General features: G+C 31.8%; 1 protein-coding gene across 10 annotated transcripts in view; it reads left to right on the plus strand.

Moving 5' to 3' along the window:
- LOC124540554 (plasma membrane calcium-transporting ATPase 3) overlaps window positions 1-25,904 on the plus strand; it is a 128,859-nt gene that overhangs the window by 32,783 nt on the left and 70,172 nt on the right. For 9 of the 10 annotated variants that reach the window (XM_047118221.1, XM_047118219.1, XM_047118223.1 and 6 more), the window contains exon 2: window positions 19,698-19,765. The gene's annotated coding sequence lies outside the window, so the exon portion shown is untranslated. Of the gene's footprint in view, window positions 1-18,670; window positions 18,711-19,697; window positions 19,766-25,904 lie in introns of those variants that run through there. The other variant, XM_047118220.1, reaches the window with a different exon arrangement.

Raw genomic sequence — 25,904 nt, forward strand, 5'->3', positions numbered from 1 at the left:
TTTTAAATTTAAGATATTAGAAACAAATCATAAAATAGTGTTAAGAATTTAGTGGCTAATTACTACTATTAAGCAATAGTCTGTTATGCCACCATTGTTAATTTCTTATTGGAATGTCTGTGATTGCACTAAAAAGTCATAATCTATTTATTCTATATAAAAGGATTTACAGATATTTGCATTTAAATGTAATTTATCAGTATTTAATATTTTTTGAATAATAAAAATATATATAATTCATGAAATTATGTAAGAAACTGCAAATAAGTTTCATTAATATAGTTATACTTAATTTTTAAATGCGGCAACAATTCCGTTAGCTATAAATTTTTAATATGGCTATGTTATTCAAAAATGGAGTAATTAAAGTATACAAAGTAATATACCTATTTTAATAACTGCACTAGACATCTTGGGTATTTTTTTTTTGTTAATTTTCTCATCTAATCTCTGATGGTTCTTCATAGACAACATTTTTATATATCTTGGCTTTGTGCCAAATGTAATATGGATGTTGGATTTGTGGCTACAATTAACTATTCATTCTGTGTCATAAATCTTTTCTATTTTATTCATAAATGGTTCAAGAGCCTGGCTTTATTCCATTTGATAAAAATCATTCTCCTTTTATTGCAACGCAGTAATATAAGTCTGAAATTTCATATCAAAAATTTAAACCTCAATATTACTTCATTTAATGAATACTTCAAGCTATAACGAGTAGAGACATCAGTAAGCAAGACAAGTAATACAAGTATTTCTTTTAATTACAATACAAAAGAAAACAGTAGTTAAATCTCAATAAAAGTTTCTTTTATAATTTCACACATTCTATATTTATATTTTATTATATAACGTAAATGACTCATAACAAACATGATATAATTGTATCTTTATTGAGTAGCATAAAATTAAACAGAGATGGCGTTAAGCTTATTGAGATCAGACTAGTAATTATTACTATCAAGTATTTATTGTTTACCTCACTATATGTAGGTGTGTGTAGACCAGATCTGCATATAGTAATTTTCCTCAATTTATAGTACCTATGATGATATACTCTGATATAGTATGAGTTTAAATCTTTATTATTATTATTGCATAATTAAAGATTTTTTTTCAACACACACACATGAGATACAATGAGAGTATTATTATATTCTTTGTTTATGTTCAGTAATTATGTAATTTCCGATTGAAAATAATTTTCTTAACCAAAAATGATGTTCAAATCTTGGAAGGTAATTATATTGAGAAATAAATTTTATAATCTATTTTATATCTTTAAGTTTTGTACTATATAATATTTAATTAAAGATATATGTTGATCTTGAGATTCCAAAGTAAAATTATATCAATTAAAAGCATACAACTAGCATGCTACTGGCAGAGTTACCAATCAATTTGACCGATTAATAACCATAAAATCTATTATTTAATTCATACAATTTATCATGGGAGTAATAGATTACAAACTATTTACCTAAGGTATGTTGCTAGATTTATCGGAGTACAAACCTACACATGTGATATATCTGTATTTACACATTATTAATTTTTTCATAAGTATATGTTTACATATATTTTTATAACTTTGTATCACATGTTGACATATGATTGGAAATATTTTTAGTATTGTCATATTATTGAATACATACTTTGTATTTCCTCATAAAACACTCAACATATTCAGTTCTGTGTTTGATAGGTATGACTTGGCAAATGTACTCGTATGTATGGATACATTCAGACATCATATAGACGATAAGCCTTGAGAAAATTGTATGTGCAAATGCTAAAATTTAATGTAACGGACCCAAAAATCTCGGTGGAATTTTTTAAACCATATACAAGTTTTTTTATTCTTAGTTGCTTGAGTATGAAATGAAAATAATGATTAAAATAGATTCAGATTTATGGTGAACTTCTCACCTAACATTTGTTTCAATTTTTAGACGCTATTTAATCTGTAATAAAACTTTGTATCTGTTATTATATTTAAAATTATGTCATAATAATAGTTTAAAAGCTGACAACTGTCCTAATTATACATGTATCAAAATATAATGTATCTGTTTGATCTTTGAAATTAAAATGTTACATATAAAATTGCTACAGTTTTATAACTTGTTGTTAAAATATTTTTCTCCGAGAACTTCATTTTAAAGACTGTTCCGAGAATATTTATAGCCTTATGAAATGTTTTCGAATTTGAATTTTTTGCCGATGCAGCCTAAAGTAAAAATGTGCGATAGTGGAAACCGACTTGTCTCAGTTTTGCAATAACACTGCAAACGTTTTGGCACGGATAGTGCATGTATTGGAGAGAGGGGCGCCGGGAGTATGCGACGATTTCGACAGAAATATGGCGACTAGACGGCCGTTACCCCGCCGTGACGATGTTCCAGATGCTATTAATTACGCGATCGGTAAGGGGTGAGGTATAAATACACTTTAAAAAGCGAGCGCGGGCCATTCGCGTCGTCACCGGCGCGTGCGTCACTCTATAACGCGAATAGAAAACGGGTGACCCTCAGGGGGGGTGACGGCATCCAGTATGCGTGACGGCCAGGCTCGCCTTACTCGTAGTACCGTGACAAGATGAGCACAATTGTTGTACTAATCAGTTATCCGATGACAGACTTCGTTTTAAAGTTGCAGCACACACGAATGACACTAGAAAATGTGTTCTAATTTAGGAATAAACTAGGACAATCGTTCTATATACACAAAAATAAATTCACAAAATGTCACACCATCGAAAATAGAGCAAATATTTAATTATTTAACATTTTCAAGAAATGTTCTGATAAAGATTCGTTAGTATTTGATATTGGTACAAGTTATCACAGCTTCACAGACGCTTAAAATGAGTCACGTTACCAGGAGGTCAAGGGTTAGGAATCAATCTGACATCATTGCTAGCGTCATTTTAACGAGTTTATAAGGCCGCAGCTTAAGGAATGGTATCACTATTTGAAACAATTACGAAGGTCAAGAACCCGTCTAATATTTGCTTAATGGGTCCCATAATTGAACCAAATAAAGCAAATTAGGACAATTAAAAACACAGTCTTATCATCTTCTAAATCTTGATGATTGAGCCGAAAGATTTGATTAAGAATGTTCCAGTCGACCCCACCAGTTTGCAGATTTATTTCCAATATTGTCCAAGACTCAGCTTGACCTGGAAAAAGTATAAGCAAAGATCCTTGAATAATTCAAGTAACAATGGCAGTTTTGAGGAAGTTTAACGAGGGACACTGCAAATAGTTTGGCAAAGGCTCCCGCATAGTTCTTGGCAGACCGATCGACGGCTTAATTGATTAAAACGCCGAACTGCAATTCGTGTTAGTGTAACTATGTAACCTTGTTTGATTGTCATTACGAAATGTAAATTTCACTTACATACAACAGACACGCACACACGCAGATATGTGTTTATTTAAAATTGATAGATATGTTGATTGACGCTTATAAATAACCCGTAGAATACTAGTCTGAAACAATAACCTTCTATTCTTAATATTGTGGCATATTGATTGATGACATCTGTTTATAAATAACCAATGAAATATATTTTAAAATAGATTTAGGTATATCTAATTTGAGATTAATAGACTTTGATACAGTTTGATCGATGACGATGAAAAATAGCACATTTTAATGGGAATGGGAGAATTTAAGAAGGGAGTTCTTTTACGCGGATAACAGTAGTGTGAACTGTCAGAAATCTTGACTTAAGGAAAAAGCGTTATGCCTCTACCAGGTTCACATTACTTGTTCTTCTCTTGTTTTCGTTTGTAGGGTAAGGTATAACTTTTTTGGTATCGTTTTAATTCACACCGAATTTTTCGCTGTTGTCTCTCGTTTTTTCTAAAATCCCTTTTTGCAACTCGCCGCTAGATGGCGCTGCTGCGTATCAACTTCTATACTGTTCATTTGGTCACCATTCTTTTTGAACGCGGATAATATTTTTCTATTACACTTTTGTTTAACGGCTAGTGACGTTCCTTTTTTTAAATATGGTTCATTTTATTATATAAAATAATAATCCTTTGAAATCCTCATTATTTATTGTTATAAATACATAGGCACTAGCTTGGATGTATGTCGGGTTTTGCTTGATTGCCAATGTATTATTAAAAAGAAAAAAAATATTTTTTTTCTATTTATGTGTTAAATGTCATAGTCTTTATCTTACAATGGATATAAATTGGTATATCTTTAATTTTTGCTATTTAACTTTCAATAAGAGATGAAAGTAGCGCAATATGAAAGCACACATCGATTCTCGTTGAAATAACTCGTCTAGAAAATGAAGAAAGAAAGTGCGGATTGCACTTAAATGATTTCGTACTGTGATGTTAACAATCATTATTATACTGAATTTTCTAAATACATTAAGATATGAAATGACTAGCAAACATTACTTCATCTTGTGTACTTGAAATTTTATTTACATAAAAAAAGATTATAAAAAAGACTTCCAATTTTAATATGAAATTATTATTGATTTCAGTACACTCAGTACACTTTTTATCTCGCGAATACATGTCAGATGGACCGTAATAGATATTTATAATATTACAATGGTTTTTTACCTATATAGAATCAGATAAATCTAATTAAAAACTCTAAATCAACCTCAATGAGTCTTACAAGAATTGCATTGATGATTTATACGTAACAAGATCCAATAAAATGTAAAGCTACAACATTGGAGAGAGTTCTAACGAGAAAAGTCCATAAATATATATTTTGTATATAAAAATAAATATTAAGATTAGAAATAAACATATACTGTTCATTAACGGACTTCTAAAGATTTGCTATTGTTCGATAATTTTCAACTAATACAATTTCAAGAGAAAGTGTACCTTAATATATTATTACAGATTTTTTTTCACAACAAAATTGTTTATTTCAGGGAATAATGCAGTGAACAAAGTGAAAATTAAATACGGATAATTGCAAAAGCGGATTTTATTTTTTCGTTTCGAATGAATGATTAATTAAAAAAAAAATTATAATTATTTAATATCGATTATTGAAATTGTTTTATTATTGGTTAAGTATTTATGTTTTAAATATTTTAAATTATATTAAAGTGATGACAAGATTATGTTAGCGGAAGGAAATCCGACATATTTATCCATAATTCCAATTGGAATAAGGATATTCACCGCACTATAGTTTATAATTTATTAAAGTTAATGTTATAAATAAAGAAACATTACGAATGATTAGAATTGAAATATGTAAGGGATTGTGAATCTAAACAAAAGAAAAAAAAATCAATTATTTTTTTACAAGTTAAAATTGGATATAATCAGATTTCAATGCAGAATTAAATTCAAATTAGTTCCTAAATGACGGCGATTTGAGGTTACAAACAAAAAAATGCAACCGAATTGTTAACTTCCTCCTTTTTTAATGTCAGTTAAAATACACAAATATCAAAACAGTTATAGCCGTTCGTTCTTAATATAGTGGGCTATCACACACCGTTGCGCGAAACCTCAGTTTTTTTATATAAATTTCGATTTAGATAGTTTACGTTCGTTTGGTAAGCGTGGGCGCATGACTCATGCGCAAAGATGGCCGCGAACAATTGGTAATTATCGGCAACAGCGTCTGTTTGTTGTACTGGCCGTATATATTATCTTTTTTTTTATACAATGGACGTTCACTTCCCGTGATAATATATTTTTGAGTCTACTTTATAGTTACGCATTCCAAATTATATTTTCAAAGCGTAACAGTCTTAATTAATAATCAGACATTAATATAGATTAAAAAATTTCGATGCCGAAATTATTAAATGAACGCATTACAAAATATTGAACGCATCGATACGTTTACACAGTAAAGAAGAGGAAGTGTTCCATTAATCTTACTTAAAGTGATTAAACGGTGTAGTATCATGATTATTTCGAGACGAGCTACATTTCTATCTATTCATCAGATGATTCACGAACGCTTATTAAATGGCTAATAGCTCTTTGTGAATTGTAAAAAAATATATGTAAACAGTGTCGTGTATTTTAACTTAACAGAAGAATATAATTAACCAGTCAATTAGCACATTAATATTCTCAAGGTTTTTGGATACTTTTAAAGTTTTAAAGATGATAAATATAAAATAAACATTTAGTAATAAAAGTGCCGAGGAATTAAATTGTAAGGTAGTTTAGGTAAAACTATTTACGGCGGTTATTACCATCTCGAACGTCACGCCCGAAGTAAATGGTCTCGGTTATTGCCACAAACTTGATAGGAATCGTTAACGTCTTAGTAACTTGTAACCAACTTAAATCACTATCGTGCTTAATGGCTTGTTAAATATCTCACGGTAAAGGCATTTAATGATAATGATGATGTTCACTTGTTTTAAATATTCAAAACTATAAGCTAAATGTAGATTATCTCGTCGTTCGAATATGATCGCTATTTGATATTTAATTTCATTGAACAAGCAACATCAGTCACTACAGATAAAACAAAATCGCTTTCTCAACCCTATATCTACTCAACGGATTTTATTAGATAGAGTAATTCGAGAGGAAGGTTTTGTATATAATACATCGACAATACAGTAAAGAAACACTGAAAAATTTAGAAGTTTCTAATATGATGTTGTAAATAAAAAAAAATCTGTAGTATATTTAGTATCATTGCAACCGTGCGAAGCCGGGGCGGATCTCTAGTTGATTATAAAGCGTAGCGTAAATTTCAATGACTTGTTTACGAAAACATGTTGCAAGGATTGCAAGTGACCAGCTTGCTGATTCAACTCGCAGCATGTGTCAATATCGCGTGCCGGGCTTGCGATGAGATAATTTTTTTATGTCCCGACATCCCACGTGTTCGGTAACATAATAAGAGGTGGCTCGAGGTCGCCGGCCATTACATCATGCGAAGTTCTTTTTTTTTTTAACTTGCTCCGCTACTCCGTATAACGTGCAGAAGTCCTTAATTAAATTCAACTTGATGTAAAAATAAAAGTATTATGTTAACTTCATTCATAGTTTATAAGCATGCTATTTCGTAATATATCAAGTTTCGAGATTTACATAATGCTCGCTTGCTTAAATATAAAAAAGGTCGTGATTGTTTTTTGTTTTTTTTTTTATTTTAATTTTCGTAATTGTTGTTGTGTTGTCAATAATTTAATAACTTAACTCATTCACTAACTTTTTTTAAATTAGAAGTTTAATCGTTGTTAAAAGCCATCTCTTTTCATAACAATTCATCACCAATAAAATTGGGTTGGGTATCACATTTCGTCCTCTATTACATTTATAAAAAAAAAAAACAGTAATAACCTAAGTACTATCCAACTTCTGGTTGGTTCCTACCAGGAGTTCGAACCCGCAATATTCATGTTTAAAGATCATATCGTTACACCCCTCTTAAACATTAACGGACACGTAAATTACTAGACCTGTCACAATACCTTACATATAGCAACAAAAAAATAACAGTATATTTTTATCCGTTTTCCTTCCGTCAATAAATAATCCAAATAAAAGAAAATGATAAAGAATTTTCCGTGAAAGCTGAGGTAGTTCGTTAAATAATTTGATTTAAATTATGGAAAAGTATGTCATGATAACACGGTTGTCATAATCTATCACTGTCAGAACACAATAAACGGCACCAGACAACTTATTTCTAAGGTTCACCAACAAGCCGAAGGCATTGTGCCTAGGGTTTTTTTTAGTTTGATCCAATTCCCTGTTCTATTTTGTGCCATACAAACAAAGCAATTGTTCTCACTACGTACTCCATATTGCAATATTGTTCAAAGATTCACAATGAAAAAAAAAACACCATGTATATTTTTATACCAAAATCAAAAAAAAATACTTAATCGATTGTGTAAAGTTCTAGCTCCGCTTTAAGGCAAATTGTGCAGAAGCTGAATTAACAAATTTTGTTAGAGCCATTTTAAAATAAAACCCGTGTATGTATGACTAAGTGTTTCTGGTGCAAAAAATGATGACGGAATATTGATGAATTGACGTTATATTGGGGTCGAGTGTGAGCAAAGGAACAGGTCGTGACTCGCTGGAAATGGGTCGATTGGAGCTTTCATATGGATAGGAGGATCTGGATAACAGCTATGTCTGATAACAGTATACTTAACAAATTATAATATCACGTACTTCAATCTATAAGAAAATATTTACACTTTATGATTTTAAATACACATCACCGGGTATAATCTTTTAGCTATGGATATATATGTCTGGACAAATTTGCCTTGCTTATGAAGAATTCACTTGGTGGTAGGGTTTTGTGCAAGCCCGTCTGGTTAGGTACCCCTCACTCATCAGTTACTCTACCGCCAAATAACAGTACTCAGTATTGTTGTGTTCCGGTTTGAAGGGTGAGTGAGCTAGTGTAACTAGAGGCTCATAACACCTTAGTTCCCAAGATTGGATGATGGTAACCACTTACCATCAGGTGGCCTATATGCTTTTGAGTGTGACTTATGATAGTGTAATAACAGGCCCAAGACACATAAAATGCGTATCGACGTTTCAACAATATTACACTAACCAACTTTTGACTGATCTTCTTACCCAAAATTAAATATATATATATTAAACTGATCATTCTTATTTCTTAGTAACAATTTTATAAATAGATTCTTTAAAAAGTCATACCCAAATGTTCTGATACGATATGCGTGTGTAATTTTATTGAAATATAAAAGGTCAATGATCTAAATACGTGTTTGATCTTGATTATACTAATAATATACAACCGGACATATTTTAAGACATCAAAGTATTAATCACTCCACGGCTCTTTGGGCGAATATATTAAATGTACTTAATTTCGTTTCACAACTAAACTTTAATCTAAAACTTTAAACTATGATCACAACTTGAGTTATCTCGAATGTTTGAAATTTAATATTGGTGCTTTAATTTAAACAAGCCTTGTAAGAGAATTTTGTATAAGCTGTTTATTTTATAAGTTATTTGTTTATTAATTTTCGTAAAATATACGTATCGAATATTGTTGTTATGGTAATATATTTCTTATCTGTGTATAAATTGAAAAAAAAATAATTGCATAGAATCTTTTTCAAATTTCGAATTCATAAATTTTTAAGGAAGTTAAAATAAAATGAAATTTTCTGAAGTTAAAAATATAAAAACGACGCTGTGATTCTGAGAAAAACTGCATTCGTATTGCTTAACACGCATGAAATTGTAGATGCTAAGAAACTGTATGCAACACAAGAATCTAGTGCAACGATCAAATAGCATATTATTTTAAGCATTAGTTAAAATCATTCTAGTGAATCTTTTATTTACATAAATCTATAAATATATATACAAATAGGAGTTTAATATAGTGCTGTAAAAGTATAATATATATAGTCACTTTTTTATTCTTTTTAAGAATGGGGTTTTAGTGATACTAAAAAGATTGGCTGTCGATAAATAGTACCAACGATCAAACCTACTTCTGTAAATACCATTATAATACTTAGCCACATTCGATTCGCTGTTCATTATATAGCTATACTGAGAATTAAATTATATAGCCTGCTATTAATGCTATACTATTGATAAATACTGTATAGAATTTTCTACAATATTAGAAATTTCAATATTATAAAAATCTAATTATTGACACATTAAAGATTTATTTTGCTAAGTTAACGTTATTAAAAAAGTCATAAATAATATAACGCGTAAATTGTTTGTGATGTACAATACTGACTTGGGGGTATAATTCGTTGTAAATGTAATTACAGTACACAACACTATGTAGCGTAATTATACACGATACCGAGTCATTATTCGCAACGTGACGTAGCATCTGCCCTTAAACCACTAGATTAAGTCGGAATGGATATAACTTAACACGATGATATTATTTGAAACTTAATTAATATTCATTCTAATATTAAATACTACCTTATTATTCCTTTTGCGGATATGTTTTAGATAGTAATTGTTATTAGTAGATTAAAACGAATAAGCATTAAACACAATTCAATTCATTTTCGACGATGTTATTGACGTAGATATGGGATACTAACAGTGGTGTCTGATCTAGCTTCCAAGCCGTTGGTAAAAATCGTAAACATTTCAAAAGCATCCGCGTTCTACATCAGTCAGCTTGTCCAAACACGAGAGTTTGGTAAAACAAGTTATACGGAGCCAACACAAATTTTCAGCGATGATGAATTGAGAAATCAGGCGTCGGATTGCAGCAGTTAGTCCAGGTGGGTGAAATAGTTTTTGTAATAAACGAAACTTGAAAGCTTAAATGACGCAAGCTGCACCTGCAACTGCGTCTACTGAACTCGTATATCGTTATAACGCGATCAATAAAAGTAGTTCTAAAAGGCTCAGAAAGACTTCAAGATTTTGTCGTTTATTATATTTAAGAATCAAATCAAATCAATTTTATTCAAGTAAATACTACTACCGTTTTGGAAAACAGCTTCTAGCGAGTAGAAACGTTTTGAGATACAAGAACGTTCATTTTGATTACGAAATAGTTTTGATTTATTATAAAATCGAGTCCGTCCAGTGTTTACGTAATATAGTATTTGTATTAAATATTTTACGGTCTAATTTACCGCATTGAATATTTCTTTTGTAATCACGCAAGGTTTAGGTAAAAAGCACTCTCCTTTATTACGATATGCAAATGAATGGTATGTAATTTCTATGATTTAATTTTGATTTTTCTATATTTAATTCTGATTATATTTGAAATTAATAATCGTTTATTTTTTACAAAATCAACTGAAAGTTGCTACAGTTATAAGTCAGCTCGAGAACATTAATATTCACGCACTAAAAATATCTAGGTGTACAAAGTCTTGCGATATATTTTCAGTCTACAATTAACCCTGGAAGTGTATCGTTATTAATTGATGCAGGTCCAACTACAACGTAACGACGTACGTGTTTTTCTATGAATAACGCCTTGAAAGCCTGAGGGAATATTCGATCTAAAAAAAATTAGAATGTGTTAATTTAAACCTATTTTGATGATTACTTCTCCAAGGTTGTTCCGTCTCACAACTTTATTGATGTTGTATAAGGATGACTTTTTTTCATTTTTCAGCCAATGTTTTAAAGTCTGTTTATATCTACTTACTGAAATATCCTTATCAATATTGTCAATGAAAATGTAACTCTCTGTTACCCGTTCACACTTAAACTGCTGAACCGATTTAGATGAAATTTAGTATCGGCATAGATTGAGTCTTTAGACGGATATAGGTTAGCGTTTTCACGAAAATCATACCGTCATTAAAATCGCTGGTACAGCTAATGTCCTATAAAACACAGTTTATTTAATAAAGTGTCTTCTTATAATTTGTAATATTTAATTTATTTTCAAAGTTGTATTCCGATCTTTGATGTCTCAATAACAGGTAGAGTAAGGTAAACATAACATCAGCGATGATACTGTTTCATTATAAACAAGGTAAGTTGTACATTGTTATGCGACTTCGCGTGTCACACAATTCAATAAGCAATACCACAATCCGCTCAGTCCATTCATATCCAGTTAACGTTCGAGGGGAGACATTCGTAGATACCTATTAAACCCACTTACTCCACTCGTAAAAAACTTAAAACATCGATGTCAGAATTTGGATGTTAAAATGGCGTCGAGAAAACTGTTTTAGATTTTTTCGGAAAGGCAATCTTTATATTTTTCTTTTAAAAATAAATATTATACACGATTTAATTTTTATACACTCTTTATTGCAGCCTTTGCCAAATATTAAACGATGCTCGGAAATAAATGAACACTTCAAACGTACATTAGTACTAAAATACATAAAGGTCAATGAGTTCGTGCCCTTATCTTCGTATATTAAAGTATAAAAACGTACTCGAAAAAGGTTAAGGTTGTATATGTATAAGAATTTAGTAATTGAAAATTTTCATTAAAAAGGTGTTGTGAAAATAAGTTATTATACGCCTTTTTTATAGTTTTTCAAGTATATTTTTTACTAGTTCATATTTCTTGTATTTCAATCAGTAGCGTACCACTGTCAAAGTTTTATTTCGCATAGAAAAATTCGTACTCAGTTCGACTCATAGTAGAATAATGATAGCTGTTATAAGATCCCGATAAGGCAATTTTTATCATCATATAGTCAAGAATGCTATCGCTTCTATTTCTCGTACTAACGTATGGCGTTAAACCAATCCCCCAGAAAAAATCATTACCCAGAAGATTGACTTTCTTGGACCGTAAAAAATCTGCCATTTCCGATGTAGTTTACATACAACGCTGACCTCAAATAAATGGGACTAAAACAAACCGTTAATGATGAAAATGTACAAATATTTCTTTGGGTAATACAAAACGTATAACCTTCCTTGAACTAAATGGTATTGTATTTAACGATAACATTGTTTCAGACTTGTAACACTGATTAATTACGCAATAATAGGTAGGTAGATTACATGCTTCGATTTTATAATCGTGCAAGTAGATGCGTTATTAACTCTTAATTATTCAAAATCAAATATATGTAAAGTATACAGTATGTATATATATTTTGTGGCACTGGTTTTTCCGTCAATAATTTCACAGCACAAGCCCAAAGAATCTTCGTTCGCTTTCCGTTCCTCGAAAAACATAAGCCTTTTCTCCTGAACCTGAAGGGTTCAGATAGAGTCCAGTTTTGTCGACTTTTCCGTTGCGTAAGTGAGCGCACACTTGTGGTCTTAAAAGCAACAGTGACAGAATTCGATCACCTCATCATCATGTGAATTTCATTTGCCGGTTCTTCTCAGGTCAGGATATTTTCTCTTCCGAACCGGTAATCATTATGAAGTCGGCAGTCAATAAGTAAGTGTAGTGCTTCTAAATTAAGTAAATAATTTGTAGAGAAATTATCCAAAGAGAATTTAAAAAAACATTTCGAGTTATATTTAAAATTACAAAAATACTTTCATTGATGCTTCAATTAGAATAAGAAATATATAATTAATTCGTATAAAACGTCTGCGCAGCTAAATATTTTAGACGAAAAATAATGTTGGATTACGTAACGCTACGAGCTAAAGAATGAAGTCAAGAATGTAACTGATTAGCGTGCAATTATTTACTATAGAATATTTCAACAACCTGCTTGAAATTTATAAAGACACTCTTTACATATAAAACCGCGATGTATAACTAAATATACATTTGCATTTGCGCGTTCTATGAAAATAAATCGGCTTGTAGCACGAAGCACTACGGTTCCTCGAAGTAGTTTTTGGCAGGTGTAGAGAGTACTCATTGTGTGCTGTCATACCGATGTTCAAGCTCATCAACCTCGTTATAGAATTAGAAATAACTAATTCATGCATTATCACAACAGTTTCAGTCAATGGTACGGTTTTATTGCTAGAATTGTTACAAACAGAATGTTAAATATACTCGGGCAAATAAGACCTTTTTTTATTTGAACTATTTTTATTTTAGGATTGCTGTAATTTCTACATTGCTGGCAAGAACATAATCTATTATTATCTGAATAAGAATCGAAAATGCCTTGCTGTATTTCTTGCGATGTTTTCGTGTACCAAGATTAACTATAAATTGAAGCTAGAGTTGCTAACCAGGATTTGTATACCTTAATAATATTTGGTCTTTGGCCATATGCTGTCTCCGTGTTCTATATGAAAAGGAGGTTATCTTGTAGAAAATGGATACCTGATTGGATGGATTATCTGACATGGAAATGCGATAAATTATAACGTTCAATTTAATAGGATTATACTTAGTGTGTTTGCCAGCTAAATAACCCAAACTGCAAACGAAATGAAATAAACTTAGTATTTCTCCCTGGGGAGTGGTCGGGGAGGTGTTACGTCAGCTTACATGATGAATGTTCGCCACTTGAAAAAGGTACCCAAATTTAAGAGTTTTCCTCTGCCTCAACATGAAACGATTTTACCTTTTTCTTTCATATTTGTGCTTATTCATTACCCATGCCCTATTAAAAATTAAGTCTCGTTTAATTAAAGGTTTAAAAAAAAAAGGTTTTAAGTACATCAATAAATTTATTTTCGTAAAACGACACACGAATGATATAGAAAAAAAATATTGGTCTGCTTTTCAAACTTGACCCCAGTTTAACGTGGAAAATGAGAATATAATTTAATGGAATGACTTAAGGAATAAACAATATATAATTCAGTAAACTTCAAAGTTGCACATTTTGTGCCAAGTTTACAATTACGAAATATATTTACAAACAATTCGGAGCGTATTCCATATAATATTATACGGTGTTGTATCTACAGCTTAATAAGTTTGTACTTCTTGGGAAATATAGAGAACTGGCGTTAATGGTGTTATTATTCATTTAGAACTGCCCTTCGCTTGGTTCTCACGATTATGTTCAATACTCGTCTCTTCGTTTTTATCCTGCGTATTTATAATACTTCATTCAGCCATTCTTGGCTGGTATTAATTTTTATTCATTAAGGTTGCAGATTTGGATCTAAGCTACGCCCAAATTACCGGGTCAAGGCGTACTCCAACGCTAGTTGCCTTTTACGAGACGGGCTCGGCCATCTTTGCATACTTAAGCCTTTTATGAGAAACTGCTAGGACTTTTACCGGCTTCCAGTGGGAAATAGCTGTTCTTAAAGGAATTCCTTAGTACATTACCAAATTCCGTCTCAGTTGTATTCGTTTTCCTAGCTTTACTTTTATTTAAATTTAAAATTCTATATTTTATAATACCTCAGACCTTGTTCTAACTAAAATATAATATATGCACAATTTATTTTTAAGCCCATTGCCATCGAATACGATGAAACAAATTGGATTTATTTAATGCGATCAGGTTTTTTCAGGTCAAATATTTGTGCGACTCGCAAATGAAGTATGAATATACCCCCCAAATTGATTTAGATTTAACATAATGTAATTTGAGACACATATTTTTCTAAAATGGCAATAATTTTCTTGTAATAAATATAATTGCTCATTCTTCGTACATTCGATCACTGACATTGGCATTTGATAAATATTCTTGCAACATTATCGTCAGATTTATCCTCGCAAGATTTCATTGCGGTAAGGTAGGTCGCAGTTACGTAAGTATTTTATGCGAAGGTTACTATCCGATCCCAAATTTGCGTCAACTGTCAATGTTTTTGTCGGTGTACTCACTCGCTATATACGTTTATTGAGAAATTACGTAATGCTTTAAGTATATTCGTAGCGGTCTTTCCTCGTTACGGTTTTTAGTTCGAATATAGTGTAAAAAATGGTCATTTTAAAATGTTAATTTAGTTGAAATTAAAATTGTGTTATTAATATGCTCCACTTCATTAAAAAATATATGAATGTACGTTTGCATAATATAATATATAAAATTAATCCAAATGAGATCACCATATTTCGTTATTAATGAATATATAGCAGTAATGAGTACAAGGGACTCGTTGGAATGTAGGAAGTGCATAAGTGGTTTGGGGTAACCTTGATGCAGCAGCCGGCCGCGTCTGCCCGGGCCGACGTTCGATTTTCACTTGGAGCATCAGCGCGCCCCTCTCGCCCGGGTGGGCGTGGTCTTCAGGCCGGTCAATAGCACGATGTCTCCCATCTCGCTCGTTCGCTACAACATCGGATATCTCCGTCTCGTTCCCTCTGGGGATGATTGAATCGTCTGATGCCGCAGGCGCCCCGCGCGCCCCCTCGCCAAGGACGTTCAGTGAATCCGTCCCTCTCTGCCGCGATAGCACGTGTCCCCGTTACTATTTCATAATATAATGTGTGTCCCCCTGGTGCCGCGCGAAAATTCACAAGCAATTATGACTCAAGTGCCTGATGAATTAGGTGACCAATTTGTTGCGTGAAAGGATTGTAGAGCTTCAAGCCATGAATACGCTTTGCTGTAGTGGACAATTAGTTAACCGTGTAGTGATATGGAGATAAGGGACGTGTCAGGGAACATCAGCACTTTGCATCTTCCGTCCACACTCTCTTGCCTTACTACTGCTCTCAACGTGCTCTCAGGTATGTTAAATTATCAAAGACCTTTTACGATTAAAAGGAAAAAATAGTGCGCAGTGTTAACATTTTCGAGGTTACGAAGAATTTTCGTGACATGAATTCGTTCGATTTTCGTTAATAATTTCTTTTTTAATTATTTAGGAGGATCTTAAGTAACCTCTACCTTTAAACTAATTTGTAGAGCGTCGGATTTGTTTTTGGTTAAAAAATCTAACTCATATCTGTCCGTAAAAAGATTACAGGGATACCGTTATAATAGTTTTATAATGAAATAAAATTTTCCATGCAAAATATTCAATAAATTTCTCAAAACACGTGAACTACCGTAATTTGAATAAAGGGCGTGTCGTGTAATACAATTGCATCAGAGTATTGTAGTTATCTAATACACGTTGATTATTTATTTAATTCTAGATATATTTGAACTTTGGGTGACTATTGAATATGTGAAACGAGAATATATATTCGTTGCTGGGATTTGTATTAATTGTACAGGATAAAAGTGCTGTATTTTTGCAGAGAAATGTCGCTGCAGTATCATTATATTTCCATAGAGGCCGCCTGGTCGACGCCAGTTGTCTAGACGCGTAATAATTATATACCGAGCCAAGAGAGGCGGGTTTAGGAGATGTGAGTCATCCAAATTTGTCTCAGGATCGATCTATATCACGTCCATTTGTCGAGAAAGGTCAGAGAGTAATCGAATACGGTCTAATGTTTGCTATGAAAGCTGTAGAATACGATATGGCGCTTTTCAATGGCATCGTATTGATTCCTCTGTTCTACGATTTGCTCAAAACAATTTGAGGAATCGAAGGTGGTATCAAATTTATTACAAAAAATATCTGGCTTTGTATAGTTAGCGTTGCAAATTTAAGGAGTCAAAAGTTCGTGAATTTTCGTATATTTTTTTATTTGTAGAAAAAGTGTTCAATTTCAAATCATTTTTATGTAATTTACATGTAAGTAATTTCGAATCGAAATTTTGAGTTACATAAGTTTTATTTTTTTAAAACTGGGTAGGCTTACAGAGCAAAAGACTAACTCCATTATCCATAGATAGATGCTACTTTGTGTGTTATGCTTATGTAACTGGTTGGTTACAGTAACTTAATATTGTAGTAAAGGGATTGTGTTTGCAAGCCTTCTTCAATTATGTCAAAAACAATAAGTCTATAAACATTTACGTCTATGGATAAAGTATCGAAATCACAACCACGATTAGCTCTTTGATCTCGAACGTAATCTATAGAAACATAATATCACTAAAATAAACGAACGTTGTTTCTAAATCTATCGATTTTGTTTCGACGAAATATACCTCTTAAAATAATAAATCTAATGCACGCCGCTAACGTATTGGTTCCTGTTATATTTCAAATAGCACGCATCGTTTTCGATTACAAGTAAATATGTCGCTGTGTATCATATGTTGAGGCTAAACTGTGACATTTTAAATGACATCATCGCCGCCACTATCGTCGAGAACTGATTCACACTGCATAACGCAAGCGACGTTTCAAGCAACAGAATCATCATAAATATGATCTAAACAGACTACGGAATCAAACACTTCAGATCACTGTTTTAAATGTTCCTTCGTGTAATGTTAGTTGATGTAGTTCCAAAGGGCAATGCGCGAAGGAAAGGTAGAACAGTAATTCGTGTTAAACTCACACAGCAGTTACAATCGTGGTTTAAGTTCGAAGTTTTGCGGAAATTTAAATGATCCAGAAATAAATTCTGACAGATGAAAGTAAACGGCTGTAATTAAAACTTTATTTTAAAACCTATGAAACGAATGGGCCGGAATTAAATGAAAATTTTTGTCGTTTATTAAAAATTCGATGTAACAATTTAATAATGTAGGCTTCGACTGCTGTAGTTAAGGTTATGTATTGCCATTTGCATAAAATGTTCCGTCTCTCCATGCATCATTTGGAATGTCTGTTCCGTGTGCCAAATTTTTGGCAATTTAGTACATCTATGTCCGGAACTGTGGTCGTTAAGGCAGAAACCCTGGGATCATTTTATGATCGTTGTAAATATTACTTCTTATTATTCTTGCATTTTTATATTAGTAATAATTACTATTGTTACTTTTATATTTGCTTTGGTTTAATAAAAATCTTACAGTGGTTACGCAATGGTAAGGTTTTTATTCATAGGCAGTGAACAAATTGGAAAAATATTCTACGAATATTTGGTTTCTACATTATTAAGACCCTTATATGAATACGACCTTGGCTGCTGTTAGTATTAAATGTGTTACTGCCTTGACAACAGAATATGAAAAAAACAAAATTAAGACATAGTTTATACAGTGAACGTTGTCGGTGATTTGGTAACCTCATTTCTATAACATTTTTCATGATAACTAGATTATTAATCAAGGCTAATAAAACACTATCTATCAGGTAAATCATGTATGTTTAAAAATTATCACAAGTATCTGCTTCAGACTTTATAATACAAACCAGTATACTGATAACTAAAATACTGCCTATTTAATTATTTGTACTGTGATTATTTTGTGACTTACGTTCAATGTCATGCGGAAATATGTTTTCAGTAGTGTCATATCTCTGAAATATCTTGATAACTTGTAAATAATCGTATCTTAGAATAAGAAGAGATTGGAGTCATTTCAGCTGAAGCTCCTACTCAAGTTGGTCGTGTTATAGGTATTAATTTTTTTTAAATATAATATGTGCTAGTGATCTTTTAAGCGTCTATATTCTTGAATCGTATAATAGCAACGAAGTATTTTATAGAAGTGTAACCGATATATGTTATCATTAACGAAATATATAATTCTCTAAATAAAGTGAAATTGTCTGAACAACCATAAAGCCTTGTATAAAATGTATACAATGAAAATTCGATCGTACCAATAGGATAAAACACGTAAGAGAATTATTTGAACGTAGTGAACAGTGAAAAGCCACCGAAAAGACGCTCGCAAATACATACATATGTACATACAACTAACTAATGCTTTACTCAGCGTCAGGCAAATATTTGTGTTGCCCGGGTCCTAAGACGTTATCCGTAATTGATTATTTGAACTGTTTTTTTGTACTTTCAATTGAAACATTGAACTGTATGAAAAAGACACTAAAAATGTTTTATTCGTATTTACTTTATTTTTCGCTTTTCAAACTCAATAGGGAATACTGTATTTCCATTAAAAACATTGCATACCCAATACCCATGTTTCATAGTCAAAGATTCCATCTATATCCCAATACCAGGAATTTGCATTCAACTTACTCTGTTTTCGAAGTCTTCTTGTTAACCGTTCCCCGTTATCGTGCTAATGGGTGTAATGGAACGTAATATTATTTTAAGCGATATATTCAATGTAATCGATCAATAAATATCCATTAATCCTCGCTATTAATGTTATGTCTTGATTTCCAAACGAAACCGAAAACGCTGAAACGTTTTACCATGCAGCGAAAATTTTTCACACGGACAATTTTCACAATCGAATAAGCACTACGATTCATACGCAAGTTACATAACGGTGAACAGTTAATCGATACAATTCTGGTTATTTAATAATGAAACATGCAATATATAGGTTTTATACTAAGTAGTTTGCTAAGTAAACTGAAATTTATCGATGTTTTCGTACAGAATGTAAGAGTTTTTTTTGTTCTTTTCAGGTCGCCACCTGCAGCATAATAGGGAGCCATACGCCTCGGCGGAAAGACGGGTGCGACACGCACTCGTGGTATGTATAGCATAGTGAACGATTTTCGTGCCTTCAATTTACTTTCTATTACGAAAATTATAAGCGATATTCACGAACAATTTGTTAAGCCTTGACCTTCTGATGGTAATAATCGTTTTCATGGAAAACTAGTTACTGACCGTGGCTTCGCAGAATTCTGTGTAAAGTGTTTGGATTAAAAAAAAACCTAGTAACCCATTTGATAGCCTAGGCCATGATCCATCTCTGTGCCAAATTTCGTTCTGATCCGGGCAGCTGTTTTGGCATGATTAAGTTACAAACATCCGTCCGTCCACACTTTCCAATTTATATGAATAGTAAAATATTGATCATGATTCGAAGCTTGAAGATTTATAACAAACTTAAATTCGAAAATTAAATTTATAAGTAACTTGTAATGTGACACTTTTATCATACTTCAAATCTTAAATAAAGAAAAGATTTTATATTAAGCCTTTAAATAAAGCATTCGTCCTCGTTCAGTTCTTATATAAGAGAGATAAAGTTAGCCTTCTATTGTATTTTCCATTTTTGGTTAAACAATTCCGTTTGTATATTACTCGCATAGAGCTATTTCGACTGCTACTGTTAGACATGCCACTCCTATTTCCATACAATATCCGATTTCCAGACATCGACATTTACCAAAGGCCTCTATTTTCGTCACTAAATCAGTAAACCTATAAACGGATAATACCTCTATTGTGTCTGTTATATTAAATATGCCTTAAATTGTATTCATAAAAATATAAGGATTTATTATTGGAAATTTTACACGGTAAATTTTAGAAGGTCTGACAACTTTTGACGATAACAGTTCTCCTAGCGACGATTAGAATGTGGACCCTTTTAATCAATTATGTTAGTCAGGGACCATGCTCGTCACGTCTTTGCTGCCGGACGAAGTATACGTAAATCGAATTAAGTATTAGGGCTCCTAAATAGAGGCGCTGTTTCGAGTGCTGCCGTTTGATCGTTTTATTTTTGAGTTGATCATTTATTGAAATTAATTGTTATTAAAAAGATGTTTCCTTTAAGATATGACTAGAAATATCAAAATCAAGTTACTAAAATGTTACCAAATTTTCATCTATTGCTACTTATTTTTATAACTAGAACGAACGATTCGTTTATATAAGAAAAAATATATACTTTACTAAACGGGTCTAAGTAATGTTACAACTTCTTTATAAGAATGGAATCCCTTGCTATAGAATAAAAGCAGATAAATCTTTTATCATAATATCATTTTCTGCAAATGCAAGTTCCAACATTTCTGATGCGGGTATTGTTTCTTTTACGGCTTCGTTGTTGTCTTATCATCTTTTACCTCATTTCTATAGTTTTATTTTACCTTCCTTTTCTCTCGTGAGTTACCAGTAGTGTTATCATTGGTATATTGTGCAAAAATAATGCTACTTCAAGCAGTAAAATACCTTCATACATTTCTATCAGTGCACACGCTTTGAATGTCTAATATGACCGATGATCGCAGAAACAGTAATGTATTCGAACCGCAAACTGTGACCACATAAGGCTGTTACGCAATATAAGGATAAATCTATTTGGCAAAATTTCAAGCACTCAACAATAATTTTAAAAACCTCTAATTTAATCTTAGCGTTAATTTTGAAGCAATTTCATTTATAACAAAGGTCGATTCAAGCCTTTTATTTGAAATGGACACGAAACTATAATGACCTAGAACTTACACAAAGAGAACGGCCATTATTGTTTCTCTTTTTCATCGTTTACGCTTCAACAAAAATGTTTAACGATACACAATAGGTACAAACTACGAATGAGAAGAAACTGTAATCAGGGCTGCGACATTAGACGGTGTACGTTACGCTACATTAAATTCTGGTCAGTTCGGTGAACTCGCAAAGTGTTATGTAATTGACAAACGCATTATCTTCTAAGTTGGAACAGCTTTATTTCTCACGTTTAAAATAAATTTCGCGTCTTTAGTAAAATATTCTGAATTATCTATAAATTTATCACCGACTATAAATATAAATATTCTATCGTTTTATGATTATATACGATGTTGCAAAAGTTATTCTCTTTCCTACCGAGCCTTCAGCAAATGGCTCCCTAGGGATAAAACAAAAATTTTCCTTATCACGAATTATTCTTTTGAACTTTATATAATTTTTAATCGGTTTCTTTAAAATAATCTTTAAGCCATAATTTACATTGTTAGTTCCAAAAAAAAAAATTGTAATTGTTACAAATAACTTACGTATTTATTAGAACAATAACCGATAAAACACCAAATTTTTTACCTTTATTTTGGAATCTAGAAGAGATTGGGCTACCTTGTTTTATAAAGACGCAAAATTAGTTCGCATCATTAACATATTGCTAAATTCAAATAAATCGAATCAAGCAATATTCAACTTGATAATATACATGAAAATGTTGACTGAGATCGTAAATTAAATTCTCTCATTAGTCAACAAAAATCTCTCCGCTAAAGTTATCGATGCGAATAAGCAAAATTTTCACTTATTTCCCTTTGAAAGCCATTCAAATTTCTCATTTAAAAGCGGTTTATCGGTTCGATCATATAATTAACTGAGGTTTTTTTTTTGTTACTCCAGTTAATTAATCGATCCTCCACCGGATAAAAGTTGTTCGCATTATGGCACACAATTCCGTGAGCCACGCGTCGAAACGATGGTGTAACTTTTAATGAAGCTCTCTATCTTATAAATAGGGAACCCTGTGTACCCTTATAAAGTTTTTAACCCTTAAGTTTATACTGAAAAATTTATCAATCACGTATACTTGTGTATTTTGTAAAATAGTTTAAAATATACAAAATAATATTTGAAATGGTTCTTGTAGTTTATTGCAATCATGGCAATTATTTGCCATATTGTCTTAACACAAACTTATATAAATCCTCGTTCCAATAAGATAAATCGCTTCTGTCGAACTCATCAGTATCTAACATCTAAGCTATTTACCGCCTATGCCTGGCTACTAGGCTTATTGGAGCCGCAGGTCACGAGATAGTGTGATTAGCGGTGATACCGTTGGGGCGACGGTCGTGCAGTGAATACCGATCAACCTTTTTCAGTATATGCTTGCCTGGTTGTCTTACCCTTGATTACTTTGGTTTACTCTTGAATTCTGCAAGCAATTTCGATTTTTATATTAGATTATCTCGAAACAACTTGCTAATAAACCAGCCAATGTTCTAGATTTCTATTTTGTTATGACGTTACGAGTTCTTTCATCACAAAAAAGTGAATGGTACAGTCGAAAATTGTTATGTGCTAAAGGCTGAAAAAGTATAGTTTAAGAACGTTATGATAATCAATATCAACGATTTAAGAGATTTAGATGAGATTAAATAAATCCATGGATTAAATTTGAAAATTGAAAATTAATTCTTCTAAGAAATAATGGAGGAACAATTTTATGAATGTTATTTGATTTCTTATAAAACGCTCTTTCATTCGATAATTTTAGCAGAAAATAAACTTCGATAAGTTGGCATCCGTATCCAATTTATATGAAAAGTGTTCGCAAAATGTTATCGTACAAAGTGTTCAATGCTGTTACGTTGGCCTGCAATGGGATGACTCGCGCTCCAACGCTGTTTGAATTTTAAGATCCTTTTGATCCATGTGAAATATAAAGATTATTGGAACCCGTTTCAAAAAGGTGTTACATAAAGGAATAAAACAAATTTCATTTATATTACAATATTTATTAAATAAAGACTTCGAGAATTCGAACGTATTATTTACAACTACGAATGTAAGTCTAAATCTGTGAGAAAAAACTAAAACAAATATTCTTTTCAAAAATGTATATTCCGCCCGTATATTCGTAATGCGTATTCCGAATGAACCTTCTTAACGGGTTTCGTTTCTCCCTAGCCTGAATACGATGGTGCCTTTCATCACTTTGCTTTCGAAGCTGTAACGATAAAGAAATGGAAAAATAAATATTGCATGTATTTTTTCACAATATTTTTCTTACCTATCAAAAGTAAGAGATTTTTATCGTCTGTAATTCAAATGAAACTTCGAAAACCTTTATCCTCATCATTCAAAATTAAACCATCTTATTATTTCAGTTCAATCTATAAAAGAGAGGATTTTTTTTAAAAACATTTTTAAAAAAGTTAAGTTGGCCTAGTCGTCTCTATGGCAGACAGTAAATTCTAGACTTCAAGACGAGAAGTCTTCGCCTGCAGTTATGCATCAAACATCTTTGTCGATATTGCAATTTCCTTTAAAATTTTATTTTCGTCTTTCACACTTCTTACCTTATAATCAAATCGTTTCAGAAGTCGATATTACTTCCACTGGAAGCTTTTATCAAATATCTCTTTTATAGGTCAATATCTGAGCTGTCTAATGAAAATGTATATTTAAATTTTTCGTATTTTACTTTTGGATCTCATAATAACCTCATGAAATAAACCTGTTTCTTGTAAATTTATAATATTAAAATATAATTTATAACTATTTTTAACATTTAAAACTTCAGTATAATAATTATAGCAGTGACAATCAAAAAAATTAATGTAGATTCAAATAAAGCTATAAATAATGTTTTAAATAAATCTTATATTAAATCATCTTAATTTAATATGAGAACTGTTAAATTATTTATTTAATTCCTCTAGTGTAGTAGCGGTATTCTTGTAATGATTGTCTACGCTAGCTTAAACTTCATTACTAGTTTCGCTATCAGATTCCAGCTAGCACTAAAGTATCCAGATAACAATAAACTGTACACGATAATTCAGCTTCCTGTTTATTTTGTCTCGTGTTTGAACCGCTTCGGGCGCCAGATCTGACGATAGTCAAACTCGCTCAGTCTATTTCAATTAAATCGCTCTTGAAGTCTTGAACTTATAACAAGATTGTTGTAACGACCGTCACAGTTGCCAAGCCGAGTTTCGTTAGCTTAATGATGTTTAAATACCTATAACCCACTAGAACACTTAGGGAGCTTGAAGAAATTACTTACTTGGTTTGACTAGTGTGATTGAAAACATTTGTTATTCTAAAAGCCTGTTAATCTAAACCACAATTAAAAAATCAGTCAACGTTTATTTGTATTAAAAGCGAATTCAACCATTCCATAAATGTTGGTTTAAATTCACGTTACAAGAAAAATAGTTTAGTATTTCTTTGAAAACAGTTTTCTCATATAATTGGGTTGGTTTTTAAAGACGTTATTTTTCAATCAAACAGGCAAAAGCCTCAATCAAACGTATGATCGCATGAGACCAATCTACCGAAAACATTTCAGAAGAGGAATAGCAAAATTTTACTTTTAGATTAATCCGTGCATCTTCACTTTTTTTGTTCTCTCATCGTACTTCGATTCATAATTAAAATTTCGAAATTATTGGCCGTTCTGTTCTTCTGTTTCTGTTTTCAAATCACGATTAATTGCTGTCATGCCAATGATTTATATTAGGCTTACTTGCAATTTGCCTAAAGCAATCGACTATTTGTGAAAAGCCAGGTGTGGCCGTGATAAGGCGGCGAAATCACGCGATTCGCCCCTACATCACATCTATTGTAGGTTTTCGCGGTTAAGGCCATTAGTAAGACCAATTTAATATTTTCCGCTACTTCCCAGCTAATTAATAGATTCAACCATATCATATTGAATGAACCAAAATATTAAGAATAAGAGATTTTGGTTTGTCATTTTTCTTTTCTTTTTTAAATGTCTTGTTTATATAACTTAGTAAATAGCACTCGCTATAAATTGTCATTTCTCTAATCCAATAATGTGTAGTAGGCTCTTAGTTGTTTCTCGTATAGGAAAATAAATTTACAGCAACATTTACAAAAGTACTCTGTCAAGAAGAGTAACGGCCATGTTTTTTACCGACTTTTCTCATTGGAATCCAGTTTTAAAACGGTAACGTTTTTCCAATTGGAAATCATGACTTGACTGTTATTTATGCGATAGGTTCTTACATTAGTTTAGCGAGGAATATCGAGGTTTCAGAAGTATTAGTTTTTATGAGAGATGATCTTGTGTTTAGAATGGGTGATAATACCACTAAATTATGCTTAAAATGTGCTTTTGTTTGTTGCCGGTGATTAGATAAGCCCAGCTATGGATTATTAACAGACTTACCGTTTAAAGT

The sequence above is a fragment of the Vanessa cardui genome, chromosome 25 (genome assembly GCF_905220365.1).
Source record: "Vanessa cardui chromosome 25, ilVanCard2.1, whole genome shotgun sequence".
Taxonomy (NCBI): Eukaryota; Metazoa; Arthropoda; class Insecta; order Lepidoptera; family Nymphalidae; genus Vanessa; species Vanessa cardui.